Source organism: Muntiacus reevesi, chromosome 12 (assembly GCF_963930625.1).
Source record: "Muntiacus reevesi chromosome 12, mMunRee1.1, whole genome shotgun sequence".
Lineage (NCBI taxonomy): Eukaryota > Metazoa > Chordata > Mammalia > Artiodactyla > Cervidae > Muntiacus > Muntiacus reevesi.
The window spans coordinates 47957194-47973646 of record NC_089260.1 but is presented as its reverse complement, the minus strand read 5'-3'; the positions used below and the strand labels follow the sequence as shown (position 1 = coordinate 47973646).

Below are 16453 nucleotides of genomic sequence, written 5' to 3'. Positions count from 1 at the left end.
GGCACGATGGCCCACAGCGCTGCTGGGCCCCAGGGCAGCGGTCACTACAAGCGGAGCGGAAAATCCCGGGGAGTCTAGGCGGGTTACCGCGGGGGTCCCCCGAACTTGGCGCCCCGGGCGAGGCGGGGGGCTCTCGCGAGGGTCCTCGGGGAAGCGGGCGCAGCGCGGGTCTCCGCGGCTGGGGGTATCGCCCAGCCCGCGGCTCCGGCCCGGGACGGGCCGCCCCTCTGCCCGGAGCGGGCGCCTTCCTCGCGCGCTGCCGGTCGCCCGGCTTCGCCCTGCGGGAGGAGCCGGCCGCCGTGACGCGTCTGGGAGGAAACGCCAGCGCCCGGCGGCCCTGCCGGGAAGGAAGAAGCACGAGAGCGCTCGGCTTCGCGACCGCCGCGCGGGTAGGCAGCACCGCGGAGGCGGGTAGGTGCGGGGCGGCGGGGGCCCGGGGCCGCGGGGTGGGCGAGCGGCCGGGCCGCAGTCGGGCCCTCGGGCGGGTGGGACCGGGCGGGGCGAGGGGACCCGGGCCTCCTCGGCTGCCTCTTTCTGGAGCAAACGTGACTTTCCCGGGTCCCGTGGCTCCCCCGTCCTTCAGCCCGGAAACCTCTGCGTTGGTCGGGTGGGAAAAGCCGTTCCCTCGCCCAGCCCTCGAGTCTGAGTTTGTGTTCTTTGTTTCCTCGAGGTGAATTCGGTTTCTGCTTTCCGATTTCTAAACGCCCGAGGGCTGTCCCCGGGGACGGATGTTGTTAATCCGAGTGCAGCTTCGCAGCCGGGAACCGGGAGGGTGGAAGACCCCGGGAGAGTGGGAGACCCCCCACCTGAGGTCGAAAGTGGGTGCAGGTACCCGTGAGGATCTGCGAGGGCACGGAAATCCTTAACCTGTTGTCAGCGAACCTGCCGTCTGAGACCTTAATGCGTGGCTGTCCTTTAAGCTCTCTGTGATTTGAACCCTTTTCTGTCCTTTTAACGTGCATTTGGCTCTGTTGATTCCCAGTTGAGCACTGGTATGTGCCATCTAGAAATGCTTTGAGATTTTTAGATTTTGTCATTTTTAGTGGTGGTTACTGGGAATGACAGAAAAGAGAAAGAATTCATCTGTTGAAACTTAAACTCTTAGGCTATTTAATTTAGTAGTGATTTCTGAACCACGACTAGAGTTTCAGTTCTGCACAAGGCTGTACGGGGTACACTTGAGATGCAGAGCACGACAGTTTCTAAATCTTTATCAGGGTTAAAAAAAAAATAGTAGACCGTTGTGTATTTTGATTCTCTACTTTGTCAGTAGGTTGATCATTGAGCCAGCCAATCTGGGAAGTACTTTTTTATTTATCAAACACTTAGGTAGCTCTGTGTTAGGTAGACATGTGTTTGGCTCTTTCTAAGTGTTTTATAAATATTAACTCAAATTATTAACTTAAAATGTTAAATTATAGCAGTTCTAGCAGTGTCCAGGCTGTGCATACTTCAGTTCCCTGAATGTCATTGCAAGAGCTTTTAGAAACAGAGGAAGTTTCAGGCATATTTTAGGACTGGGTGTGCCTTCTAGCCGGCTTGGCTTCCAGTCCAGTAAAGCAAGCCATCACCCATCTACTCCCCTGGGGGAAGGGAGTCTGGAGCGAAGGGAGTGAGAACTCTTCTTACAGATTTCTGGCCAGATCTCTAGCATCTTCCATATCATGGTCCTTCTCAGGATGACAGAGTGCCCATCCTTAACTAACTTTGAGGAGACCAGAACTTCCCCTTTCTTCAGCTGCCACTGCACTGAACTTAATTCTGTTTCCTTCCTAACATATTTGACAGTTGGTATGACTGTAGCTTGGGTTTTCCTGGTGGCTCACGTGGCAGAGAACCCACCTGCAATGCAGGAGACCCAGGTTTGATTCCTGGGTCAGGAGGATTCCCCTGAAGAAGGAAATGGAAACCCACTCCAGTATTATTGTCTGGAGGATTCCATGAACAGAGGAGCCTGGCAGGCTATAGTCCATGGAGTCACAAAGAATCAGACACGATTGAGTGACTAATATATACACACAGACGTGACTGTAGCTTAGATTTGAGGGTCAGACTGAACTTGAAATATACTATAAAATAGAACATTTTTGTTTGAACACATCCACATAACAAACAACACTTTGTAATTTTATTACCATTTGCTGTAAACTGTAAAACTCAGGTAACACTGAGTTGATGGGTCAACCTTCTAGGTAACCATTTTGTGATTTGCAGATATATTGAGAGAATATTTTCCAGAGTTAAGCACCCTCTTCAAATGGATGCCTTAGCCTGATGGCCAGATGGAGACCCAAAAACAGTGACTGAAATAAGTATGGTTCTTGTCATTATGGTGATTATGAATCTAATGTCAAAATCCACACGTCATACTAGCTTTCTCTGTTTCATATATTTAAATTTCCAAGATGATGAAATGACACTCTGAGCCTTATTTAATAAGATTGTGAAGTGTCTCCTGGAAGCAAGAAAGCTCACTTTCTTCTGATTTAATTTTATGGCACATAGACATTCAGGAGTTCAGTTCAGCCAAATGACAACCAACACTTCCATGGGTTACAGAGTGCTTCCGCATATGCTTATTTGCTCTTCAGAGAGACCTCATGAGCTGTATAGCCAGTTTTCATTCCTGTTTTACAGATGAGGAAACTGAGGCATAGAAATATGAAAGTGCTTTAGCCTGGATAGCACAGCTGGTAAGAGGCAGAGCTTGAATGGAGAGCAGGTGTGTGGACAGTGCCTGGCACGTGCCAGCCTGTAATAAACATTTGTGGAATGAATGACTCCCAATGACTTCAGACTTCTTGCTGCATTTCAAAACATTATGTGTTGAGTTGTCACACCATAGTTGAGTTGTGACTAAGGGATTGCCAGGCCTAATCTAACACCTCTCTTTTTCAAACAGTATCTGCTACAACATAATTTCTACAAAAGGGATGAGCTGGAAAGCCCTTTGAACTCATTTCTTGGAACTGATCATCTCTGATGTTTGAAAAAGCAAATAAGTTGGTTATTTTTTCCCCTTTTTTCAAGCATCCTACTTTTCCCCCCTCTGATTTGGAGTTGCCATTGGACACATGGTTCTCGTGGTTGTGTTGACAACTTTCTTGTCTCTTCCTGATCATTCGAGATCATTTTTAAGGACTGCCAATCACTGTAGGTTTTCATTGTAAATGAACTCAATTAAGCCACCTGGATTTATGAGCAAGTTCAAACACAGAGATCATAGGTATTATATTTTTTTTGAATTTGACATCACTGCTGTGTTTTTTGAAGTGTTAAAATTACTGTAGTATTTCAAAAAACAAACAAAAATCCTCAACTTTTCTCCTTCAAGTGTAACTCTGTGTATCCTAAAGTATGTTTCTGCCACATGGATAACCTTCAATGAGAGAGGAAAATATGGCCATTACCTGGTGGGAGGAATTGGGAAGGGCTATGGAGGAAAATGAGAGATGGGGGTGGGCTTTCCCATGAGAAATTTTAGGTGTTGAAACCCTTAATGAAGCCAGACTGAGTCATCTGCCTGTTAACGTTCTTTTGTATGGGGGTGGAATAAAATACTTTTGAAACCTGCCTCGTTTCAAAACCTACTTTACCTTTTCCAATCCTCAGGGATTTTTTTTTCTTCCCTTTTGGAAAAATTCCTGTAATTACAGGCTAAAACTGCTGATTCATGAAACTCAAATTATGTAACATGTTATTCCTGACAGAAGCAGCCCCCACATTATGTTAAGGGACTCAGTATCTCTGTTTTCCTTTACCTATTGCATTCTTTATGGTGGAGTCTTCATTCTCATTTCACTTTTTAAAAAATTTAATGGAGGAGAAGGAAAGGGCAACCCACTCCAGTATTCTTGCCTGGAAAAGTCCATGGACAGAGAAGCCTGGCGGGCTGCAGTCCATGGGGTTACATGACTGAGCATGTGTGCACGAGGATGGAGGGAGATGGGTTGGTAGCAATAAACTGGTAGAACTTAAAAAAAAAAAATTAATGGAGTAATATAGTACTGATTCCATATCTGGTAGTTCATGTCAAAGAAATTTTAACTCCATACTAACTCTGAGTTGTCATTGCTGAAGAAGACAACATGGAAATCTGATGTTGGAGGCTGTTTCAGAGCCTCAAGAAGTAAAATGTTATTGCCTGTCTGAAGCTGAGCCAGAGAGTTTTCAAGGAGAACTGGAAAGGGTAAAATCTTCTTGCCCTTGACCAATTTCTCAGGGCCTTTCCTGTGTCTGACAGGTCCCGAAAACCTGCTTTTGGTACATCTCCTTGTAGCCACAGTTTCTTCCATTATTCAACACTGAAATCTGTTTTCCTGCAATGAGGGTGAGTGAAAGAAGGCTGATTATGTAAGGCAAATTGTGCAGGCCTCCCTGATAGTTCAGTTGGTAAAGAATCGCCCTCAATGCAGGAGACCCTGGTTGGATTCCTGGGTCCGGAACATCCACTGGAGAAGGGATAGTATTCTTGGGCTTCAAGTCCAAGCTGAAGCCCACTCCAGTATTCTTGGGCTTCCCTTGTGGCTTAGCTGGTAAAGAATCCGCCTGCAATGGGGGAGACCTGGGTTCAATCCCTGGGTTGGTAAGATCCCCTGGAGAAGGGAGAGGCTACCCACTCCAGTATTCTGGCCTAGAGAATTCCATGAACTGTATAATCCATGGGGTTGTAAAGAGTCAGACAAGACTGAGTGACTTTAAAAAGCAAAAAAGAGAGGGATAATATGTAAGATGGAAAGTGGGCTTCCGTGGTGGCTCAGATAGTAAAGAATCTGCCTGCAATTCGGGAGACCTGGGTCCCATCCCTGGGTTCCATCCCTGGGTCAGGATGGAGGAAATGGTCATTTCTGGAGGAAATGACAACCCACTCCAGTGTTCTTGCCTGGGAAATCCCATGGACAGAGGAGCCTGGTGGGCTACAGTCCATGGGGTTGATACAACAGACTGACTAACACATCTAATATATTCAGATGCACAATTGAACTTACTGGCGGACTAGCCAGTCTACTGGCTGCAGGATGAAAAGTCCTCAGTCCAGTGGGACTTCACTAAGGACTTGACTGACTGCTTCCTTGAGTTGAAAAATGAGAAGGAACTTTATTATTCTAGTTAGTTACCTCCTTGTTTTTTAAAATAAAAATAGGTCGAAGTTAAAATAATCTGATTTCCAACTCAGCATCCACACATGCAGACAAATATGTTTAAGGACGAGTATATAGGCTATATAATCTAATGCACATATATATTACACGTGTGTGTGTCGCTCAGTTGTATGTGGTCAGCTAAAATGGAATATAGAAATCATCTCCTTAATTTCTTAGTTTCCCAAGAAAACACTGTATGTCATCTTTTTTCTCATTTTTATTTTAGTTTGTCTCTTATATTTTCTAAATATACTTTTTAATTAAAAATATATGCCCTTAAATTTAAGCAATTGAGAAGTGTGTGAAGGAAAAAAAATAAGTCCTCTTCACTCTAATCTTACTGACGAAGGTAACCACTGCTGGGCTTTTATTTTCTTCTAGTCTTGACCCCGTGCTTATATAAGTATGTATATCTGTAAATATACACAAAGTTTTTTAAAAATGGGACTCATTCTATACAGTTTGTCCTTTTATCTCTTATTTAACACCTTATCATGAACATCTGTAGGTCTGCATCATTGGTTTTGACAGCTGCATAATATTCCACTTTGTAATTAATTTATCTATTTTCTATTTCTCTTATCTATATGTTCACTATTTTGAATCTTTTAAAAAATATTAAATCACAAAAGTAATGCATTTTTAAGAAAAATTAAAAGAAGAAAAAGAGGAAATAAGAATCATCAGTAAACCTACCACTCAATCACTGTTAGCATTTTAGAGTATATTTTGTAAGCTTTCATATGTATGTGTACATCCATATTTCCAATGCCATTAAAAATTTCCCTTATACAGGGTTGTTTTGTTGCTTAGAGAATCATGTTTGTTTAGTCAGCCAATGTCAGAGATTCCAGGCACTTTGGAACCAGTTATTTTACTGTATTTCCTGGCCACCTGCCATTCCCCAAACCTGAATAACACTACTGGAAATTTATACTAGTGCTCATAAAGAGGATGAGGTGAGGGTGTGGGATGGACCGAAATAACCATCCAAATCAGCGTAAAGCATGTATCCTGTTGATGGAAGTGAGTCAACATTAGTGTCTGTGCACATCTAAAATACAAGATATTTAAGAAGAGAAATGATAGAATATTCATATATCATCAATTATGGTCATAAAAGGAAAAGCAGAAATAATGAACCTGAACCAAGGGGAAAGTGTTGAATTCAGTTGAAGATTAGAACAGTTGAACTTTAGATGTTTTGAAATAGTCTCCTAATGATAAGTACATTGTGTGGAGTAATTGACTTAACAGAGCTCCCTCCAATGGTAGGAATAGGTGACCCTGAAGTTTCTTGTGATCCTCATCTTATAGGCTGTCTCAGAGTTAGTAACAGTTGATTTAGAATAATTTCATGCAACTCTCTAGTTACTAACCCCACCAGCTTTTCCAGACAGTGTCTGTCTGGGCTAATCTCTCCACCCTCTTTTTCTCCTACACAAGCTGTGACCCACACTTTCCTCCTGTATCCTTCTGTGGCTTCCCCCCACTTTCTGAGAGTTTAGTCCGTCTTTTAACCTTGTTCTCTTTATTTTCTTCTTCCTGCTTTTGCTTTAAGAATATTTCTCTCTGTCCTTTCTCCATTCCACCCTCTTTATTTTGGTCTTGAGCAAAAAAGATACTAATCATGGCGATGCTGTTAAGAACAAGCCTTTAATAAGGAAAAGGAAAGCTTTTAGTTTGGGAGGAAAGGTAGACATTATAAAGAACTAGTGTTTGAGAATACCCAGTAATTCCTTCCAGAATTTCCACAGAAGTCTCCACCCACCTCTTCGTCTCTAAATAAGCTGTTTTTTTCCTTAAGCATTGGCATGTATGATAAAATTTAAAACTATTTATAATTTTTTTTATTCATGTCATGACAGTAGCATTATTTTGTGCTATTTTTTTTTTTCTCATTGAAGATGTTAACCATGTTATAGATTGAGTAGTGTTTTGGTCTTAAAAGCTCACTCTAGATAAGACCACTGTTCCCTTTAGAAAATATTGGATAGGCCAAAAAGTTCATTTGTGTTAAGTTTAGACATCTGGTTTAAAAGCAACCCCTTTGTCTTTAAGTAGAAGACTAAGAAGGTTCAGTTCAGTTCAGTTCAGTCGTATCCAATTCTTTGTGACCCCATGAACTGCAGCACGCCAGGCTTCTCTGTCCATCACCAACTGTTAGACCGAAGGTTAGCAGTCTTTGAGAAGTGCTGTGTCAGAGTTCCAAACCCTCTTCTTCCAGCCTTTCATCAGCAGAGAAATGCATTGTTGAGAAGCACATGTAGATCAGCCTTCCATTCTTGGGAGTTAGAGAAGTGGTGCTGAATGCAGAAATATCCCTGGAAGCTCTCTCAAGAGACACATGTGGGTGATTAAGCCCAGATAGCTGACTTTATAGCAGCTCCAGCTCACCTATAACAAGGCCTGAGCCAAATATTATAAGGAGCTCAGGACCAAGGCAATAGCTATTTAGGCTGCACTGAGAATTAAGGCCTGTTTTTTCATAAGCAGGAATGAAAAAGGTTTTAAAAAGATATTTTTACCCAGCTTCCAGACAGCCTGGTGGTAAAATTGATGATGGCTTAAACATGAAAGCACTGTTTTATTTGCTTATTTGAACCTGGACCACTGTTAATAAACAGTCAGAAGTTAAGACTTGACTGTAATTTTAAAAAATTGGTTCTTAGTTTTATATTTCTAAGTGTACATATTTGTTCATAGTTTACATTTTAGTCCATTTCAACATCAGTACTTTCCTTTTTCTTTCTAATTCATCTCCTTTTATCCCCTACTCTCTCTTCTCATGAATTTTTGGTTTATTTTTTGTTTGTTGGGAAATGATCTTTTTAAGAAAGATACGATGCTTCAGTGTTTGGCTGCGAAGGATTTTTCAGAGATTTATGAAACTATGCCCCCTTCCTTGATTTTTGTGTCTGCCATATGCTGTGCTGTGCTTAGTCGGGCAGTTGTGTCCGACTCTTTGCAACCCCATGGACTGTAGCCCGCCAGACTCCTCCATCCATGGGAATTCTGCAAGAAAGAAAGTATTCTGTATCCAGTAGTATCCAGTAGAGTGGATTACCATGCATTCCTCCAGGGGATCTTCCCAACCCAGGGATTGAACCCAGGTCTCCCACACTGCAGGCAGATTCTTACCATCTGAGCCACCAGGGAACCCCCGTGTCTGACATAGATTTCCTTTATTTCTAATTCCTACTAACATTAACATCGTTTACTTCTGTTCCTGCCTTTAAAAGCCCACTCAAGTGTGAACAGAAGCCCCTGTCCCATTGAATTTATTTGTTGCTTTAATCAGTCTTTAAAACAAAGAGGTAGGTGACTTAGCCAGCAAAATCAAATTCACTCAGGCATAGCAGAGGAATTATAGTTCAGGAGACCTGGGTTTGATCTTCCAGGGAAGATCCCCTGGAAAAAAGAATGGCTACCTACTCCAGTGTTCTTACCTGGGAAATCTCATGGACAGAGGAGCCTGGTGGGCTACAGTCCATGGGGTTGCAAAGAGTCAGACAAGACTGAACGACTAACACACTTTATAATTTAGGACGTGCAAACTATAGTGAACTGTAGGTGAGTCCAAAGAACAAAGGAAAGGAGAGGTCTTTTCAAGAGAAAAGGAAGAGAAGTTGGGAGGGACTGTTTTTGAACAGAAGTCCTTTGGAGGAGAGAGAAATCAGGGTTATGGCAGCCCCTTATTGGCTTAGTTGTTGAACTTCTCATTGGCTGGGCTGATGCTGAGCAAGGAGAAAACTTCCTTCCTCCTGCAGGGGTGTATGAAGTAAGCATCCTGTTGAGGTCTGCAAGCAGCCACCACCAGGGTAATGTGTGAAAGTACTCCCTTCAGGGCTTTCTGACTGTAGTTTATCTTATTTTTAAATTTAATTATTTTTTAAAACAATTTTGTCCCTATTAAAAATTTTTAATTGAAATACAATTGACTTACAATTTTATATTAGATTCAGGTATATGACCTAGTGATTCTATATTTTTATACAATATAAAATGGTCACCACGGTAAGTCTAGTTACCATCTGTCACCATACAAATTATAGTATTATTGGCTGTTTCCCCTATTCTGTACATTACATTCTCGTGACTTATTTTATAGCTGGAAGTTTGTCCCTTTTACTGTTCCTCACCTATGTCACTCATCCCCTACCCCTCCTCCCTATTGCCAACCACCAGTTTGTTCTCGGTATTTTTGAGTCTGTTTTTGTTTCGTTATGTTTGTTCATTTGTTTTGTCTTTTAGATTCTACTTACAAAAGTGAAATCGTATGGTATTATCTTTCTGTCTGACTTATTTCACTTAAGCCTAATACCCTCTGGGGCCATCCATGTTCTTGCAAATGGCAGTGTTTCATTTTCTGTGACTGAGTAATATTCCATTGGGGGTCTCAAAGAGTCAGACACAACTGAGTGACTGAACTGAACTGAATATTCCATTATGTATTGCCACATCTTCTTTATCCGTTTATTTGTCAATGGAGCCTTAGATTGCTTTCATATCTTGGTTATTGTAAACAATGCTGTGATGAACATGGGGCTGTTTCTGTTTTCTTTAGGAAAATACACAGGAGTAGAATCGTTGAATTTTATGATAGCTCTGTTTTTTAAATTTTTGAGGAACCTCCCTGCTGCTCTCCATGATGGCTATACCAATTTATATTCCTACCAACAGTGCATGAGGGTTCCTTTTTCTTTATATTCTTCACTAACATTTGTTATTTGTTGTCTTTTTGATGATAGCTATTCTAATAGGTGTGAGTGATATGTCATTGCAGTTTTGATTTGTGTTTCCCTGATGATTAGTGAAGTTGAATATCTTTCATGTGTCTATTGGCCATCTCTATATTGTCTTTAGGGAAGTGTCTGTTTAGGTCCTCTGCCTTTTTAAAAATTGGGTTATATGTTTTGTTTTGCTTTTTTCTGATGTTGAGTTGTATGAGCTCTTTGTGTATTTTGGATATTAACCCCTTATCAGATATATCATTTGTAAATATTTCCTCCTATTCAGGAGGCAGGCTTTTCATTTTGTTGATAATTTCCTGCCTTGTGCAAAAACTCTTTAGTTTGATGTTTACTTTTGCTTCTGACCATTTTAAATGAGGTTTCCGTTTTTCATTTTCACACTCTCATTGGAACATTTTAGGAGTTAAAAAATTTGCCTTTGAGATGCAGAATGATATATATAAATTGCTTTGTCTTTCTGTGTAGAAAAATAATGTATTTTTGCTTCATCTAAGTGTAAAGAATGATGCATAAGAAATTAACAGTGTTTATCTATTTTGGAGGTTGGGTGATGAGAACTAGGTGGGTAGGGAAAGGGGAGGGAAGCAAACTTTTCCCTGAGTCTCTTTTATATTTTCTTGGGGTGTTTTAACCAGGTGAATATATAACCCCCTGTAAAAAATAATTTAAAAAATTATGTCTGTGAGTTCCCTGACTTCAAATATATATGTATATTTCTGTTGTCCCTTTTCCATATGTCTTTAGTAAAAAAATTTTTAAGAATGCACATATAGATGAGTCTCAAAGGATTGGTAGTATTTTGTAGGCATCTGGCCCTGGCTTTGTTCCCTTTCAGGAGCACTCTCAAGTCCTGTGACTAAATTCATTATGAAGCCTTCCTATAGGAAATTCTAATATTGCAAATATGGCCAAACCTTGAGTTATTATTGGCTTCTTTGAAGAACCATTTAACTGAAATTGTCTGCAGCATCCTACAAACTGGATATTCAGTTTTTCCTAATAAAACTGTTATATAATACCAATATAATCAGTACACAGTTAGGTGATTCCCAACCACCCCCCCCACTTTGATATCTTGTATCCTATCATCATGGTTATATTTCCCCTACTTAAAATTATATGAATTTGGTCTTTTAGAAAATAAAGATTTGTTTATTTTTAGTATTCAGATAACTCTACTCTTTTCAGTGTATGCTAAACCCACGAGTTTCATTCGTCATGGTTTTTGTAGTTTTTGTCATTTGTCATATGTATTTTACCCTTTGGAGAACAAAGAGAAACTAGTATTTATTTTGTACCTACCATGTGCTTGGTGCTTTAGAGATATTATTGCATTAAATACTCATAGTAACTGTGGGGTAGGTGGAGGTTTCATTTTACAGATGAACAAGTAGGATCTGGGCTTCCCTGGTGGCTCAGCAGTAAAGAATTTGCCTGCCAATGCAGGAGACCTGGGTTCGATTCCTGGGTCAGGAAGATCTGCTGGAGAAGGCAATGGCAACCCACTCCAGTATTCTGGCCTGGGAAATCCCATGGACAGAGGAGCCTGGTGGGCTACACTCCATGGGATCACAGAGAGTCAGACACGACTACAACTTAGCAACTAAATAACAATGGCAAATTAGGGTTTAGTGAGGCCTTGAAGGTGGCCTCCTGTGGCCATCACGGGACAGCGCTGATCTGAAGCTGGTCTGGTCTACTTAGCTTTACCAAGGGGTCCCCTCTGCCTTTGGGAAGGGGGTAAAGGCTGAATCCTTTCAAAGACCCTCATCAGAGAGAACAGGCAGAATTGATTTATAGGTAACTCTGATTACCATCTACTGATGAGGCTGTGGTTAAATGAGTTTTGAAAACTGGCCTTTCATTTTTACTGTATGGTTCTGAGATGGTATTCATTTTTCACCTAGAAACTGCTGCCAGACCTCAGGAAAGAAGCTGACTGAAAATGTTTTAAATATATTACTTCCCTAATAGAAAGGAGCTTAAAATCCTAAATTTAATTCCTGAATATGTTAAATTCTGAACCTACAGAATTTGAATGTCTTATTTGTTATCTATAGAGCTGTCAAGTTCATACTGTTAGCAGCCAATATCCAATGAACTTTACCAACTCTAACAAATGCTGTTGCCATATTCTAAAATCCTGTATTGGTGATAGTTGGCCCCATTTATATTAATCCTTGGAAAGAGAGCCATCCGCAGATACCATCTACCATTTTGCTGATTCTTGTTGGATATTAGCTAATGCAAGAATATTGTGTCTTGGCAGAAAGTATTCTTTAAAGGATGAGCTCCTGTTAAACAAGTAGGGATGAAAGAACATTTATGATTCTGTTATCTAATAAAATATACTTATGTTTTGAACAAATGGTGAGAAAGACACTGAGGAAATTCACATGACTCGAAAAGTTTAAAATGTCACAGAGGTGAATGGAGAAGACAGAATAAATCCATGGCATATTCTCTTACATTTAATATTTTAAAGAGAAAAGCAGCTTTATTGAGACTTAATTGATATGCCATCAAATTAACCACTTTAAAGTGTACAATTCGGTGCTTTAGTCACAGAGCTGTGCAGGCACCGTCACTATCTAATTCCGGAACGTTTTCATCATCCCCGCCAAAACCCTGGACTCATTAGCAGTCTCTCACCCTCATTCCCTGCCAAAGTCCCCCCACTCCTCGCCGGCCGCCGCTGCGCCCTCGCGCTCTGCCTCTCGCAGGGATGGATTTATTTTCCGTAGCTATGTGCTCAGTGGCTAAGTCCTGTACGCTCTGCGCTCTCATGGACTGTGGTCCTCCAGGCTCCTCTGTCCCTGGGGATTCTCCAGGCAAGAATATTGGAGTGGGTTGCCTGGCCCGCCTCCAGGGGATCTTCCCGACCCAGGGATCGAACCCAGGTCTCCGTCGTTGCAGGCGGATTCTTTACCGTCTGAGCCACCAGAGAAGCCCCTTCCGGAGGTATTTGCCTATCCTGGATATTTCATAAAAAGTGAAATCTTACAGGAATTTGCTGGCGGTCCAGTGGTTAAGACTTGGTGCTTTCACTGACGTTGCTAGGGTTCAGTCCCTGGTGTAGGGAACTAGGAAGTGCTTGGAAAGCTGCTTGGAGTGGCCAGAAAAAAAGTGAAATCTTACAATATGTGGTCTCTTGTGACTGGTTTGTTTTACTTAGCATAATGTTTTTGAGGTCCATCCACATTGTAGCATATAGTACTTCATTTATTTTTATTGCTGAAAAATATTCCCGTTTTTCAGTATATCATATTTTGCTTATTCATTTGTATATTAGTGGATAGTTGGATTGTTTCCACTTTTTGACGATTATTAATAAGGCTTCTGTGCATATTCATGTGCAGGCTTTTGTATGAACATGTATTTTCATTTTTGGGTGTATACCTTGCGGCAGAATTGCTCGGTCATGTGTAACTCAGTTTAACTTTTTGAGGAATTGCCAAACTGTTTTCCAGTGTCTGCACTGTTTTTCAGTCCCACCAGCAAGGTTTGAGGGTTCAAGTTTCTCCACATCCTCACCAAAATTAATTATCTGTCCTTTTTGGACTTTCGTCATTTTAGTGGGTTTGAAGTGGTATGTCACTGAGGTTTTGGTTTTCATTTTCTTAATGGCTAATGATATTGAGCATCATTTATGTACTTGTTGACCATTTGTAACCTTCTTCGGAGAAATGTCTATTCCGTTCCTTTGTCCATTTTTTAATAGGGTTATTTGTCTTTTTTGCTGAATTGTAAGAGTTCTCTATATATTTTGGATGCGCAGATTATATGATTTACAAACATTTCTCCTATTTTGTGGATTTTCTCTTTTACTTTCCTGATGGTTTTCTCTTGAAGCACTGAAGTTTTTCATTTTGATGAAGTTCAGTTAATTTTCTCTTCTGTCACTTGTGCTTTTGATGTCATGTTATTCACCTAAGAAATTATTGCTTAGCCCAAGGTCACAGAGATTACTACTGTGTTTTCTTTTAAGAACTGTTTTAGTTCTTACTTTTAGGTTTTGATCTGTTTCGAGTTACCTTTTGGTTATGGTGTGAGGTAGGAGTTCAGCTTTATTCATTTGCATGTGGATATTCAGTTGTCCTATGTTGGCATTCATGTTGAAAATCAAATGACCATAATTATGAAGATTTAGTTCTGTACTTTCAATTTTATTCTACCTTAAGGTTTTATTTTTTGAGGTATAGTCGATTTACAACGTTATATTAGTTTCAGGTGTACAACATAGTAATTCAATACTTTTGTAGATTATACTCCATTTAAAGTTATTATAAAATATTAGTTATGTTACCTGGGCTGTACATGACATCCTGTATCTTATTTATTTTATACCTAGTAGTTTGTACCTCTTAATTCCTTTACCCTATCTTTCCTCTTCTTCTACTGTTCTCTCACTGGTAACGGGTCATTTGTTCTCTGGGTCTGTGAGACTGTTTCTTTTTTAATGGTACCTATTAGTTTTACCGTTTATTTTACTTTTTTGAGGGAGAATACTTACAAGTATTTTATTTGAATAAAACCATTATAATGGCCGTTAAAATGATGGGAAATATGGTGCTTATTCCTAAAGGAGGTTATAGCATCACTCTATTTACAGAAGAGGAGGCAGCAAAGGTGTACATCTGGAGGTGAAATAACACTGTAAACTCAACTCACATTAAATACCATAAAAGTAAATAGAGTCAAAATACACCATTATTTACATGTGACTGAGAAGGAAGGGAACATTACCAACTTAAACTTTTGCGTAACGTGTAATGTTTATGTTAGCAAAAGCCTTCGAGTTTGTGTAAAATGACTGTGTGCCTTAATCTCACCCACCGCTAGGTTAAGACACTGAAACTGAGACTGATTCCTTCCTGATTTTACAGCTTTATTCTTGATATCCCTCTAAAAATACAGTAATATGATTGTGAAGATGACTCATACCTATAATTACAAAGTACCACATTCACATAACAACAAAATCCAAACGAAGTATACTACGATTGTTTTACCTTTCAATTACTACTGTGTACAGTACATCATAAGTAGGCATAGTGGTGCATTTAGGAGCTGATTGTACTCCCTGTGTAAAATTTTAGGAATGACCACATCCAAGTGTAGGGATACTTCCTTATCTTACAAATTAAAAGCAAGCATTTTCTCCATAAAATTTTTATTTCTGTGTAAAACAAAGACAACTCCTGAAGGCCTAACAAGGAAAAAATATACAACATTCAAAGCACTATTAAGTCATGAAACAAAGACAAATCTGAGGTAGAAGTCAAGCAATGTAACCCACAACCTTTTTAGGGGAGTGATTATTTCTAGCAACCATCCTGTCTCTCCAGTAAGATCTAATTTTTAAAAAGTCCCAAGTTCCAAAAAATTAATATTTCATTTTCTACAATCAGATGTAAAACTATGACCAACAGAAAATACAATGTAAACTTTTGTCATGTTAGCAGAGTAACTAATTTTACTAAAAGTTGCTGACACTTCTATCAGTAGTAGCCATAGGGAGGCATTTGGTTGTAACCTTGGTGTCCATATTGATGGGGGTAGTAAGGTTCTTGTCTGTGCTGTGGGTAATTGTTACCCCAGGATCGTCCATGCCATTGATTGGATCAGTTGTCACTTGGCCACCCCCGTTTGCTATCCCTACCTCTAAGCTGTCTGTTATCTTACAACCAATTGCCTCTGTTTCTCAGGTTGCCACCAGCTCTGCTATTCCATTCCTCAACAATCAGAGGAGACTCAGGAGGGTGTTTCAGGTATTCTTGGTATTCTTTGTCATCTTCTGTGAATCTGCAAACATCTCTTCAAAATTTGGAACAGCTTCAGAAGTGTCAGTCATTCTGAAATCCCCGGGGACTTGAGGCAGCTGTTGTGTTTAATGTTTAGGTCGTGTAGATCTCCGGTCCAGGGTGCTGGCACAGGACCTCTGTGGTCACTCCCTCAGCTCTCCCAGGTAGCAGTGAGTTTGACTTTTTAGCTGCCACATGTAAGTGGAGAGCTCTTTCTGTCTTAATGCCAGTGCCACACTGCGTTAACTAGCCTAGTGTGGCTTTGTAGTAAGTTTTACAAACGGCAAGTATGAGTCCTCCAACTTTGTTCTTCCTTTTCTAGATCACTGTCTTATTTTGGGTCAGTTGCATTTCTATATGAATTTTAGGATCAGCTTGTCAGTTTATGAAAAAAATGGCAAGGAATTTTGATAGGGATTGGATTCACTCTGTAGATCAATTTGGAGAGTCTTGCCACCTTAACAGTTTTTAGTCTTCAGATCCATGAGCCTGGGTTGTTTCTCCATATCTTAAAGTCTTCTGTAATTTTTTTAAAATTTATTTTTATTTTTGGCCGCGCTGGGTCTTCTTTGCTCGGTTTGGGCTTTCTCTAGTTGGTGAATGGGGGCTGCTCATGGTTGCGGTGTGTGGGCTTCTCATTGTGGCGGCTTCTCTTGTCGTGGAGCACAGGCTCTAGGGTGCAGGGGCTTTAGTGACGGCAGCACACGGGCTCCGTGGGTGCGGCTCGTGGGCTCCGGAGCACAGGCTCAGT

General features: G+C 40.6%; 1 protein-coding gene and 1 pseudogene across 6 annotated transcripts in view; one reads left to right on the top strand and one right to left on the bottom strand.

The window, feature by feature from the left end:
* Window positions 1-274: 274 nt before the first annotated feature.
* SGK3 (serum/glucocorticoid regulated kinase family member 3) overlaps window positions 275-16453 on the top strand; it is a 107508-nt gene continuing 91329 nt past the window's right edge. For 2 of the 6 annotated variants that reach the window (XM_065902801.1, XM_065902796.1), the window contains exons 1-2: window positions 278-411; window positions 2638-2722. The gene's annotated coding sequence lies outside the window, so the exon portion shown is untranslated. Of the gene's footprint in view, window positions 412-651; window positions 671-2637; window positions 2723-15606; window positions 15670-16453 lie in introns of those variants that run through there. The other 4 variants (XM_065902799.1, XM_065902798.1, XM_065902795.1 and 1 more) reach the window with 4 other exon arrangements.
* Window positions 15400-15831, bottom strand: LOC136144856 (RNA guanine-N7 methyltransferase-activating subunit-like protein; annotated as a pseudogene).